This window comes from Triticum dicoccoides, chromosome 6A, assembly GCF_002162155.2.
Source record: "Triticum dicoccoides isolate Atlit2015 ecotype Zavitan chromosome 6A, WEW_v2.0, whole genome shotgun sequence".
Classification (NCBI taxonomy): domain Eukaryota; kingdom Viridiplantae; phylum Streptophyta; class Magnoliopsida; order Poales; family Poaceae; genus Triticum; species Triticum dicoccoides.
In genome coordinates, this window is record NC_041390.1 from 607,980,580 (window position 1) to 607,992,924 (window position 12,345).

Consider the following 12,345-nt stretch of genomic DNA (forward strand, 5'->3'; position numbering starts at 1 on the left):
GTGACCTCCCCGGAAACTTCTTGGAGTAGGGTCCAAGTCTCCTGGATCACGTTCGGTGAGAAGATCACGTTCCCGAAGGTTTCATTCCGTTTGGACTCCGTTTGATATTTTTTTCCTCGAAATACTGAAATAGGCAAAAAAAACAGCAATTCTGGGCTGGGCCTCCGGTTAATAGGTTAGTCCCAAAAATAATATAAAAGTGGAAAATAAAGCCCAATATAGTCCAAAACAGTAGATAAAGTAGCATGGAGCAATCAAAAATTATAGATACGTTGGAGACGTATCAAGGGGCATGGCTGCTATCAATAAATCTTTGGCCACATTATTGCCCAAGATGGATGGTGCCTTGGAGGTGGGCGACTTTAGGCCGATCAACCTTGTGCATGGGGCTATCAAAACATTTGAGAAGGTTCTTGCTTGCCACTTGGTGGTGCAACTTCCGCTGTTGGTTGGAAACCACCAGAGCGCCTTCGTGAAAGGCCGATCGTTACATGATAATTTCATGCTGGTTCAAAGTATGGCTCGAAGGCTGAACACCCTGAGGATGCCCATGGTGCTATTAGAGCTAGATATTTCGAAGGCGTTCGACTCTGTATAGTGGCCGTTCCTGCTTGAGGTGATGGAACAAATGGGGTTTGGACCTCGCTGGAGATCTTGGATCTGTGGAATCCTTGCGACATCCAACACCAAAGTCATGGTGAATGGAGACCCCGGAGATACTATATATAATTGCAAGGGGCTGCGACAAGGGGATCCGATATCGCCGATGCTATTCATTCTTACTATGGAACCGTTGCAGAGGTTGTTTGAGCGAGTCACGGCTAGAGGCGTGTTGGAGCCTTTGGCACATACAGGTATGCGGCAGAGTCTATCCATCTTTGCGGATGACGTGGTGGTGTTCATCAAACCAAAGCATATGGAGCTACACATATGCAAGAACATACTGGAAATGTTTGGTGAGGCTTCGGGCTTGCGGATAGACATGGTCAAATTGGCGGCACTACCGATAAGATGCAATGATCAGGAAGCAGCTATGGTGTCTGAGGGGCTGGGATGCCCGAGAGGGGACTTCCCAATCAAGTACCTTGGACTGTCGTTGTCCTTGAGGAAGCAGTCAGCGGCACAGTTGCAGTTCCTAGTAGATCAGATGGCAAATTGTCTGCCAAAGTGGAAAGTGGCTCTAATGCCGAAGAGTGGACGCCTTACACTGGTGCAGTCTGTGCTCTGTGCCATGCCCATCCATGCCATGATGGCGCTTGACCTACCAAAGAAGACGATAGCGGCGATGAACAAGGTGTGAAGATGATTCTTATGGTGCAGAAGAGTGGAAGCAAACGGAGGCAACTCTGTGGTATCTTGGGATTCGGTGTGTGCGCCGAAATGGGCTGGTGGCCTAGGGATACCTAACCTCAGATGGCTGAATGTGGCCATGCAAGCCAGGTGGTCATGGCTCGCAAGAGTGGACACGAGTAGACCTTGCAGCGAGTTTAAAATAAAGATCCCAAAAGAAGCTAAGCTATTTGTCCAGGCGGCTACGAGGAGTGAAGCACATTGTGGTCTTCATACGCTTTTCTAGGAGGATCGTTGGATCGACGGTATGCGGGTGCAAGAGATTGCTCCAACGATATATGACATGATCCCGAGGCGGATCAGATCGACGAGATCAGTCGCTCAGGCCGTGGAGCATGGGTCTTGGGCAATAGATGTTGGCCCGAATATCGGTGTGGCCGCACTGCAGGAATACCTGGAGCTTTGGATGAAAGTGAGCACGTGGGAGCCACAGGTGGATGTGTCGGACTTGGTCTCTTGGTCATGGGAGACCAATGGCCGCTTCTCGGTGCGTTCAGCATACACGGCAAAGTTCTGGGGCCGGACGGTGGAGCCATTGGCTGAGCTGACGTGGAAGTCTCGGGCCCCATCTACCTGCAAGTTGTTTGCTTGGCTTGCCTTAAGAAACAGGTGTTGGACCTCAGACCGACTGGCAAGAAGAGGCCTCCCACACCAAGAGGCATGCCCCTTGTGCGACCAAGAGGACGAAACTGTTGATCATGTGCTACTGACGTGTGTCTTTGCCAGGTCAGCATGGGCCGTAGTTTGCGATGCTCTGGGCAAGCTCGATTGGACGCCGACTGCACAGGATTCCCTAGCCCTGTGGCTGGAGGGAAAGCATGGAATCAACGACGGGCACAAAAAGGATCTTCATACGGTTTTCTTACTAACAACGTGGGAGTTGTGGAAGCATCGAAATGCTATTGTCTTTAATAGGGCATCTCCTTCGTTAGGTGTACTCCTAGGTAGAATCAGGTCGGAAGGAAGAATGTGGTCTATTGCCGGCAAGTTTATAGGGAACATGGACCCCTTCTCCCTTCGGCTTGAACGGTGGGCGAGTAGTGAGGAGTAGTAGTGTTGTAATGTGACCCTTGTAAATATGATGGAGACATTCTTTGTCTTTCTTCTTTAATATATAATATGCACACTCATGCATATTCGAGAAAAAAATACAGGCGCAAAAGTGGCTTGGCAGTAGAGGGTTGAATTCTTTTTTTGTTTTTTTTGCTGAAAAAGATTTCATCCGTGACTAGAATCGGTTGGAACTATATTTCAGTATTTATTTTGTACAGGGGCCACACTGCCACACAGCACCAATCGTTTTCAGTGAAGAAAATGGAGTCCCAGAACACGTACGCCCACCCGTTCATCTTCGTGCGGCTGGCTGTATCAGTTTTGGGTCTTTTTTTTTAAGAAGGTCATCATAGCTAGCTTTATTAAAATTAAACAGTGATTATATCATCCACAAGGTTTGGAACTAGGTAGCTCGGAGGCTCCCCGTCCAACTACTAGAAATCTTATTATAAAAATCATGATTAGTTAGCACATGCGCCGCTTGATTAGAAGAACGATAACAATGTTTAAATTTGACCTTTCCGATTGACGAAGACAAGTCCACACATTCTGCAAAGATCGCCGCCGCAACATCCCACCATACAATAATCAATTACCGTCAAGGAGTCAGACTCAGCTTCCACTCGAGGGAACCCCAGAGAGTTTGCAGAGATTACTCCATCGCGCATAGCCATAGCCTTCGTTGTCACCACATCAGCTGCGTAAGATATAAATCGACATTGTGCTGCCAAAAAATTACCATTACTGTCTCTAAGAACAGCTGCAATGGCTCCTGCTCCCTCATCCATATGGAAAGAGGCATCCACGTTTAGCTTCACAAACTTGGGTTCCGGCTTGCTCCATTTATGTTCCTGTACACCACAAATTTTTAAGTTGGCTTGATGAAAATTGTTTGCAATTGCCAGGACCGAAATAGGCCATCTCGAGGGAGGTGGCGGTGATCCATCATGGTTGAGCTCACGGCGCACCCACCATAAGTACCACCTGTTTGACATCCAAATTAGACTTTATAGGGATCGGTCTGGAATCTGCTAGGATCAGGTGTCGAGTATGATTGAACCAGAGCGATCAATTAACTTCGCTTCTTCAACAATGTCTAGTATACCAGTCAGAGCCACAATTCCTTTGCATGTGTACAGTCAAAAAGCAGATGACGTATATCTTCCGCGTCCTGGTAACAAATTGGACATGAGCCATTGGTACCAACATGTCTATTTGTGAGTATTTGACGCATTAGCAGAATTACATCTGATTTTTGGCAGGGGTGCGCTTGGGAATCAATTTTTTTTTGAAATGGAGGCAAAATTTTTGCCTCATCGCATTAATTAAGAAGAGTTTATAGGTAATAATCGACCAAATGGCCCGACGCTACAACGAACTGCTCTCGCAGCATCAAAGATCCTAAGCATTTGGCCCATGCCTTCTCCCAAAAAAGAGCCTCTTCTTTGATCGTATTAAACACCAATGTTTTTCACTTTCAATGAGATTTTAATGGAATTCATTGAATTTAGTAATATCAGTAGATAATGAAATATTTACCTTTTGTCCAAAATATTTCAACAATTTCAGTAATACACATGAATTCAGATAGTATTCAAAACTTAAATATTTAATTGAATTCAAGTGAATATTTCGGCCCTTTGCCCAAAATACAAACTGAAATCACTCAGATGCACCGATTTTCGATGATTTCGGTTGGTGCTGATTTTTTTTTCTAAAACTGAACGGCATGGATGAACAATTTCTAAAGACCTGGGCATTTCTCTCGCACCAAATCTCCCATGCCGAAGCTGCTGCTTGTATCGAGCATAAAAAAGATCGTCCTTGGATCACAAAATGAAACAAACTTATAAGTCCAGAGTTTTCATGTGTGTACACCACATTTCTTTACCGATGTCTTGCTAATCGTTTGAATCGTCTTCCAAAAGCCTGGTCGCAGTCTCAATCTTACCAAGGGCTTCGACCTTCGAAAGAGCAAGACAAGTGGTAATATTAGATATGAAGGTGGAATTAGTACAGGCAATATGAAATTATGAAGGTGAATTAGTACAGGGAATATGAAATTATGGATATGAATGTTCTTGAAAAAAAATGTGAATATTCAATGCACTTCAAACTTTTATAGGAAGGACAAGCACATATTACACTGGACAAAAGGAGACTCTGGTTCTGAATCTCTTCAGAACAATCATTGTTCTACATTATCCTTGCCATTTTGCCAAAGATCAGTGGACAAAAGCTAGTATTCCCTTTCACGTACACAATTTCATAACAGATCAGCGCTACAGTAAATCCAAAGATAGTAGCCTATTACCATTTCTAGCTTAGCTTTTAGTTTCTCAGGAGTGTCGATGATAAATTCACCTGCCAGATAAATTTTGTTAGAAGATCATGACTGTGGGGTGAATTAAGCAGAAAGTTTGAAACTTACGCATCTTTTTGAAACCAAAGTTGTGAGGAATCACAATGTAGAATTCCCTGAAACCGAGTAATCGAGGAATATCCCAGCAAGTAAAACTATATTCGAAGGCACATAAAAGGAAAAGTTTGGACTCACCCACTCAATTGTTCTAGCTGTATCCTGTGACTTTCACCCTTTGAAATAGCATTAGAAATCCTCTTTAAAATGTCATAGCCCTATGGAAAGATAGAAAAGTCATCATCATAAGAGAGAAAGATAGGGCGAATGGAATATGAAACCAAAACCTCGATATCCAAGCTTTAACTGCATAAAAACTGGATATGCATCCAACATAACTTTTAGATTGCACAGTAAAATGCAGCGTAAATTGTTTGCTAGCTTGCTAGATAAATAAGCCTCAACAGAGAAGCGCCAACATAACTCACCTTTAGTATGGTAGATTTGCTTATCTTTCCAAGAGGAAGTTTATCAGCATCATAATCTAATTGATAGCCAAAGATGAATGAATTAGTACAAAAGTAAATGATACATGAGTAGTCAACAGGAATTTACAAAAAGAACCCGTAGGATAGCACTAAACAATCTAAATATACTTTTGAAGTGACTTAATCCAAGTTCTTTATTTGAGCAGATCGTGAGTATCTGCCTCTTTGGCCATGAACTATGTTCAGTCCCTTGGTGTAGTCTCAATTTCCTTATATAATTAAGTCCCACAATAACCACATTATACGATCTCTATATCAAAATATTGCATTTCAGTTTATTTAAAAAACTTCATCCATGTTCATGTTTGAATACTGGGTGTACTTCTATGCAAAAACAAAAATGGCACACATAAAGTTGCTATAGACACTCTTAATTCTTGTATTTTTTTGCAGGACACAACAAATATAATTCACACATATTACATGTGCACAAAAGACCTTTTGTGTTTTTCAAATTAAATTTTATTTCAAAATGCTCACAAAATCCACGCGTAGACTTTGAATATGCTAATACTATGATGCTCAAATCAGTTGAAAAAGCGACATGAATTAAGTAGCTTACCTGTTTCCACCATTTGCTGCTTCATTCATCATGCTAATATCGCGGATGACAGATATGGAATGCGCAGTTCGAGTCTCTAGCTTTTTCTCTTGATTGGCAACAAATTCTTTCTTCTGAAAAGAATTAAAAAAATACAAGACCAAAGCATTAAGAAGATTTAGGAAGGTGCTAAATTAATTGCAATGAAGTCACTGAGATGTGAACTTAAGTTAGTGAATATATCTTATTGTTTCCTTGTCACCTCTACCATGGTTCATTTCAAGCCAGGTGTATTTCTTTGAGTGACACCTGAAGTTCTTCCGATTGGACTATTCATTATTAGTTTTCTGCCAAAACTTGAATTTAAATGCACGAATCGCTTCGTGCCGTGGCATGGGGCCGAGTAGCTCGGTCCGACCTCGGGAACCTACTCTCCCAAATCTACAGTAAACCCGAAAGCTTCGACCATCGTCAGATTCTAGAATTAACAGGCACCAGTTAGTGGTTCATATAATAATACTAGCTTTACCCGCGCGGCGGCACGCCGCGCCTATTGGTAAATCACAACTATGTAGACCATAGTTGAAACGATCTCAGGATCAGGCTATCAATGAAGAAACAATCTCAGGATCGGGATCAAGCGAAGAAGTTTCTTCTCTGTCAAACACATTCAACCTGCAGTCCAACTCGTCAGCAGAGTCTACCATGTACAATTGCGCGAACTTGGGAGTTGCACCCTCAGCCGGCAGCAATGAACCAATACGATGATAGACAACCCCGTTCATCTTGAAAACGTATGGAGCACCTCCAACATTGATAGTGTGGTCAACTTGTGCACCCAACGACGTAAAACAGAACATAGAATTATACTGCCGTATTAATCGCATGAACCGAGAGGAAACCGTGTCTCCATCAAAACGCATCAGCCTGTCCAAAGGAAAAGGCCAATCACCAAATTTTGGCAACGAAATCCTGCCCGCCCGACAGCAACCCGTGTAAATAGGAGAGCGAGAAGTCGCGTCGGCATGATGAATAGATCCTTCACGGAACCAAAAGAAAGCCCCACAGTAACGACAACACAAATCTGGCCCGCCATAATATGAACGCCCCCTAGAAGTAGCTGCAAAACAGAACACCGAGTTGGCAAGACAGATAGAAAACAAGATGTGCCCATAAACCATACACTATGTACACTGACCCTTAAGCAGTTGAATATAATCCTTAGGAAAAGGAGGCTGCATCCCACGTACTGGAAACAAAAGGAGAAAATACATGAACACATACATCAACAGCTGGAAAAAAGTAAAGCATGAAGAACACCTCTTTTCCGACCCGACCAGTACGTCGCACCAACGTCCGCTTACGACGGCCATCCAAAACACAGAAGTGCTCCATAACAGGAGTAGGCAACACTCAAATGGAAACACGTACACAAATTAGAACCAATTTTGAAAGAGGGCCACAAAACCCAAGAAAAGCACAGGCATATTTACAAAACTGAACTTACCAAGAGGAGTAGGCCGACCGAACGCACCGGCAGCACATAAGGGCACAACTCTCGGACGACAGCGGAAAGACGTACCCGCCAATCAAAGAACCACCAGGATGAACACCAGCAGAAAAACCGGAAGAACAAACAGTCGAGCCGTCAAAAACTTCGACAGACCAACTATCTGAATCAAACATTGGACGGATCACATTAGGATCCTGAAAATGAGCATGACATTGAACAGCTAGATTAAGCAGCACCACAAACTGATAGAACAAAAAACCAACCAGGTCGCACACTGACAGGCCGGACAGCCGAAGCAATCCTGTCGACCGCTGAAGAAGAACCCACACTAATAGCAGAACCTACAGAAAAAAAAACAAGAAATCAGTACCCACAACACCAACAACAGCAAGAAGAAAAGCAAGGAAACAATCAAAAACACGGACATCCATTGACATACATGTAGAAATAATTGAACGCACTTACCAACAGTACAATCTACATGTCGCTTCCCTAACGAAATCTCCCGACGGCGACTATCAACGTCCACATTAACATATTGCCGCGGGTCAAGTCGGTGGTCACCTACAGCATGAATCAAGCAATTAAAACGACGACAACCTAGACGAAGAAGCACAAAATCAAAACAAAAAAAGGCACAAACAGAGAAAGGCAAAGGAACTGACCAGGCCGAGAAGAACGAAACGGCGACGGCCGGCGAGTAGCAGACCGACGGCGACAACCCGAATCAACTGCAGCTGGCCGGGCAAACCCATCAACGGCAGCCATCGCCGACGACGAATCCACAGCAGAAAGGCAACCGCCGGCACGGCGCACACGGGAAAGTTGCTCAGAACGACGAGACGAATTCGGATACGCAACCCGTTCGTCCGCCTCACATCCCTAGCATAGCGAACACACAACTTTCCCCCTCCGATTCATCTGTCCGATAACGCGAAACACCGGGGATAATTTCCCGAAAGTTTTCCCCCTTCACCGGTACCACATCGTACCGCGTTAGGGCACACCTAGCATCACGCTTTGTCATGTCATGCATCGTTATGCGTTTGTTTGCACTATATTTATTGTTTCTTCCCCTTTTACTCTCGCTAGACACCGAGACCGACGCCGCTGCTACCCAGTACGACTACGGTGTTGAGGACCGCTCTCTCTTGCCAGAGCAACCAGGCAAGCCCCCCCCTTTGATCACCAGATATCGCCTATTCTTCTCTCTACTGCTTGCATTAGATTAGTGTAGCATGTTACTGCTTTCAGTTAATCCTATACTGCTGCATAGCCTGTCCTTGCTACTACTGTTGTTACCTTTACCTGCTATCCTACTGCTTAGTATAGGATACTAGTGTTCCATCAGTGGCCCTACACTCTTGTCCGTCTGCCATGCTATACTACTGGGCCGTGATCACTTCGGGAGGTGATCACGGGCATATACTATATACTTTACACTGTTACTTACCTGTGATACTGTTCGGAGATGGGGGCTGAAGGGGCAGGTGGCTCCATCTCGGTAGAGGTGGGCCTGGGTTCCCGACGGCCCCCGACTGTTACTTTGAGGCGGAGCGACAGGGCAGGTTGAGACCACCTAGGAGAGAGGTGGGCCTGGCCCTGGTCGGCGTTCGCGGATACTTAACATGCTTAACGAGATCTTGGTATTTGATCTGAGTCTGGCTACTGGCCTATACGCACTAACCATCTACGCAGGGACAGTTATGGGCACTTGACATCGTGGTATCAGCCGAAGCTTTCATGACGTCAGCGACTGAGCGACGCGCGTCGGGTTGGACTGGAACGCATACTCTTGTATAAGGGAGGCTAGGTCTGCTCGCCGGCCGCGTACGCAACGTGCAGGTGTGCAATGCGCGATGGGCCCAGACCCCTGCGCCATACGATTTAGACCGGCGTGCTGACCTCTCTGTTGTGCCTAGGTAGGGTTGCGACGTGTTGATCTTCCGAGGCCGGGCATGACCCAAGAAAGTGTGTCCGGCCAAAGGGGATCGAGCGTGTTAGGTTATGTGGTGCACCCCTGCAAGGAAGTTTATCTATTCGAATAGCCGTGATCTTCGGTAACAGGACGACTTGGAGTTGTACCTTGACCTTATGACAAGTAGAACCGGATACTTAATAAAACACACCCTTCCAAGTGCCAGATACAACCGGTGGTCGCTCTCTCTATGACGCCCCCGATTCAATCGTACACTAATCATACACGCAAACGTGTACGATCAAGATCAGGGGACTCACGGGAAGATATCACAACACAACTCTACAAATAAAATAAGTCATACAAGCATCATATTACAAGCCAGGGGCCTCGAGGGCTCGAATACAAGAGCTCGATCATAGACGAGTCAGCGGTAGCAACAATATCTGAGTATAGACATAAGTTAAACAAGTTGCCATAAGATGGCTAGCACAAACTGGGATACAGATCGAAAGAGGCGCAGGCCTCCTGCCTGGGATCCTCCTAACTACTCCTGGTCGTCGTCAGCGGACATCACGTAGTAGTAGGCACCTCCGGTGTAGTAGGAGTCGTCGTCGACGGTGGCGTCTGGCTCCTGGGCTCCAACATCTGGTTGCGACAACCAGGTAGAAGGGATAGGGGAAAAGAAGGAGAAAGAACCGTGAGTACTCATCCAAAGTACTCGCAAGCAAGGAGCTACACTACATATGTATGCATTGGTATCAAATGGAATAAGGGTATCATATGTGGACTGAACTGCAGAATGCCGGAATAAGAGGGGGATAGCTAGTCCTATCGAAGACTACGCTTCTGGTAACCTCCATCTTGCAGCAGAAGAAGAGAGTAGATGGTAAGTTCACCAAGTAGCATCGCATAGCATAATCCTAACCGATGATCCTCCCCTCGTCGCCCTGTGAGAGAGCGATCACCGGTTGTATCTGGCACTTGGAAGGGTGTGTTTTATTAAGTATCCGGTTCTAGTTGTCATAAGGTCAAGGTACAACTCCAAGTCGTCCTGTTACCGAAGATCATGGCTATTCGAATAGATTAACTTCCCTGCAGGGGTGCACCACATAACCCAACACGCTCGATCCCATTTGGCCGGACACACTTTTCTGGGTCATGCCCGGCCTCGGAAGATCAACACGTCGCAGCCCCACCTAGACCAACAGAGAGGTCAGCACGCCGGTCTAAACCTAAGTGCCCAGGGGTCTGGGCCCATCACCCTTAGCACACCTGCACGTTGCGTGGGCGGCCGGAAGCAGACCTAGCCTAGTAGGCGTTCCAGTCCAATCCAGCGCGCGCCGCTCCGTTGCTGACGTCACGAAGGCTTCGGCTGATACCACGACGTCGAGTGCCCATAACTGTCCCCGCGTAGATGGTTAGTGAGTATAGGTCAATAGCCAGACTCAGATCAAATACCAAGATCTCGTTAAACGTGTTAAGTATCCGCGAACGCCGACCAGGGCCAGGCCCACCTCTCTCCTAGGTGGTCTCAACCTTCCCTGTCGCTCCGCCTCAAAGTAATAGTTGGGGGCCGTCGGGAACCCAGGCCCACCTCTACCGGGATGGAGCCACCTGCCCCTTCAGCCCCCATCTCCGAACAGTATCACAGGTAATGTAACTGTGTAAAGTATATTGTATATGCCCGTGATCACCTCCCGAAGTGATCACGGCCCAGTAGTATAGCATGGCAGACGGACAAGAGTGTAGGGCCACTGATGGAACACTAGCATCCTATACTAAGCATTAGGATAGCAGGTAATGGTAACAACAGTAGTAGCAAGGACAGGCTATGCATCAGAATAGGATTAACGGAAAGCAATAACATGCTACACTACTCTAATGCAAGCAGTATAGAGAAGAGTAGGCGATATCTGGTGATCAAAGAGGGGGCTTGCCTGGTTGCTCTGGCAAGAGAGAGGGGTCGTCAACTCCGTAGTCGTACTGGGTAGCAGCGGCGTCGGTCTCGGTGTCTAGCGGAAGAAGAGGGGGGGGGGAGAAACAATGAATATAATGCAAACAGATGCATAACGATGCATGACAAGACAAGTAACGGTGCTAGGGGTGCCCTAACGCGGTATTAGGTGATACCGGTGAAGGGGGATAACATCCGGGAAAGTATCCCCGGTGTTTCGCGTTTTCGGACAGACGAACCGGAGGGGGAAAGTTGTGTGTTCGCTATGCTAGGGATGCATGGCGGATAAACGGGCTGCGTATTCAAATTCGTCTCGTCGTTCTGAGCAACTTTCATGTATAAAGTATTTTCATCCGAATTACGGATTAAAAGATATGATTTTCTAAAGATTTAAATCATTTTCTGATTTTAATTATTTATTTAAACCCAACATTATCCAGAACAATGAATGATGACGCAAGCATGACATCAGAGTGATGTCAGCAGGTCAACTGGTCGGTTGACCAGTCAAACAGACATGTGGGTCCAGTAGGACCCACATGTCATTGTCTGTTATCTAATTAACCAGGTTAATTAGTTTAGTTAATCAGATTAGTTATGTTAATTAATCAAAGTTAATTAGGTGAAACTAGTTAATTAGGCTAATCTAATTAGGATTAATTAAGTTAATTAATTAATTAATATTTTTATTTTTATTTAGTTTTAATTTTTTTAATTCCATTTTTTTATAAACGTTCTGGGCGCTGGGGCCCGCGTGTAAGTGGTCCAGGGCCTTGCGGGCACACGGGCGCGGGTGGGCGCCGGGACCCGACTGGGCACCCGAGCGGGGCAAGCCGGCGCGGCCATCTCCGGCGATGGCTGGAATGGTGGGTGGGCTCGGCAGAGGCGCTGCTTCGAGTGGAGCAGCGACTGCGGGCAAGGGACGGCGCCGGCGTGGCCGCGGCGGCAGCAGGAGGCGCCGCCGGAGTGGGGCCGCGCGGACGGGCTGGCGTGAGGGGCGAGGCCACGGTAGCTGCAGCAGTGGGAGGGCGTGGGCGCGCGGGCCGTGGCCGGCGGGAATAGCGGCACGGGGCGCGCAGGGAGGAGGCTCGCGGGGCGTGGTCGAG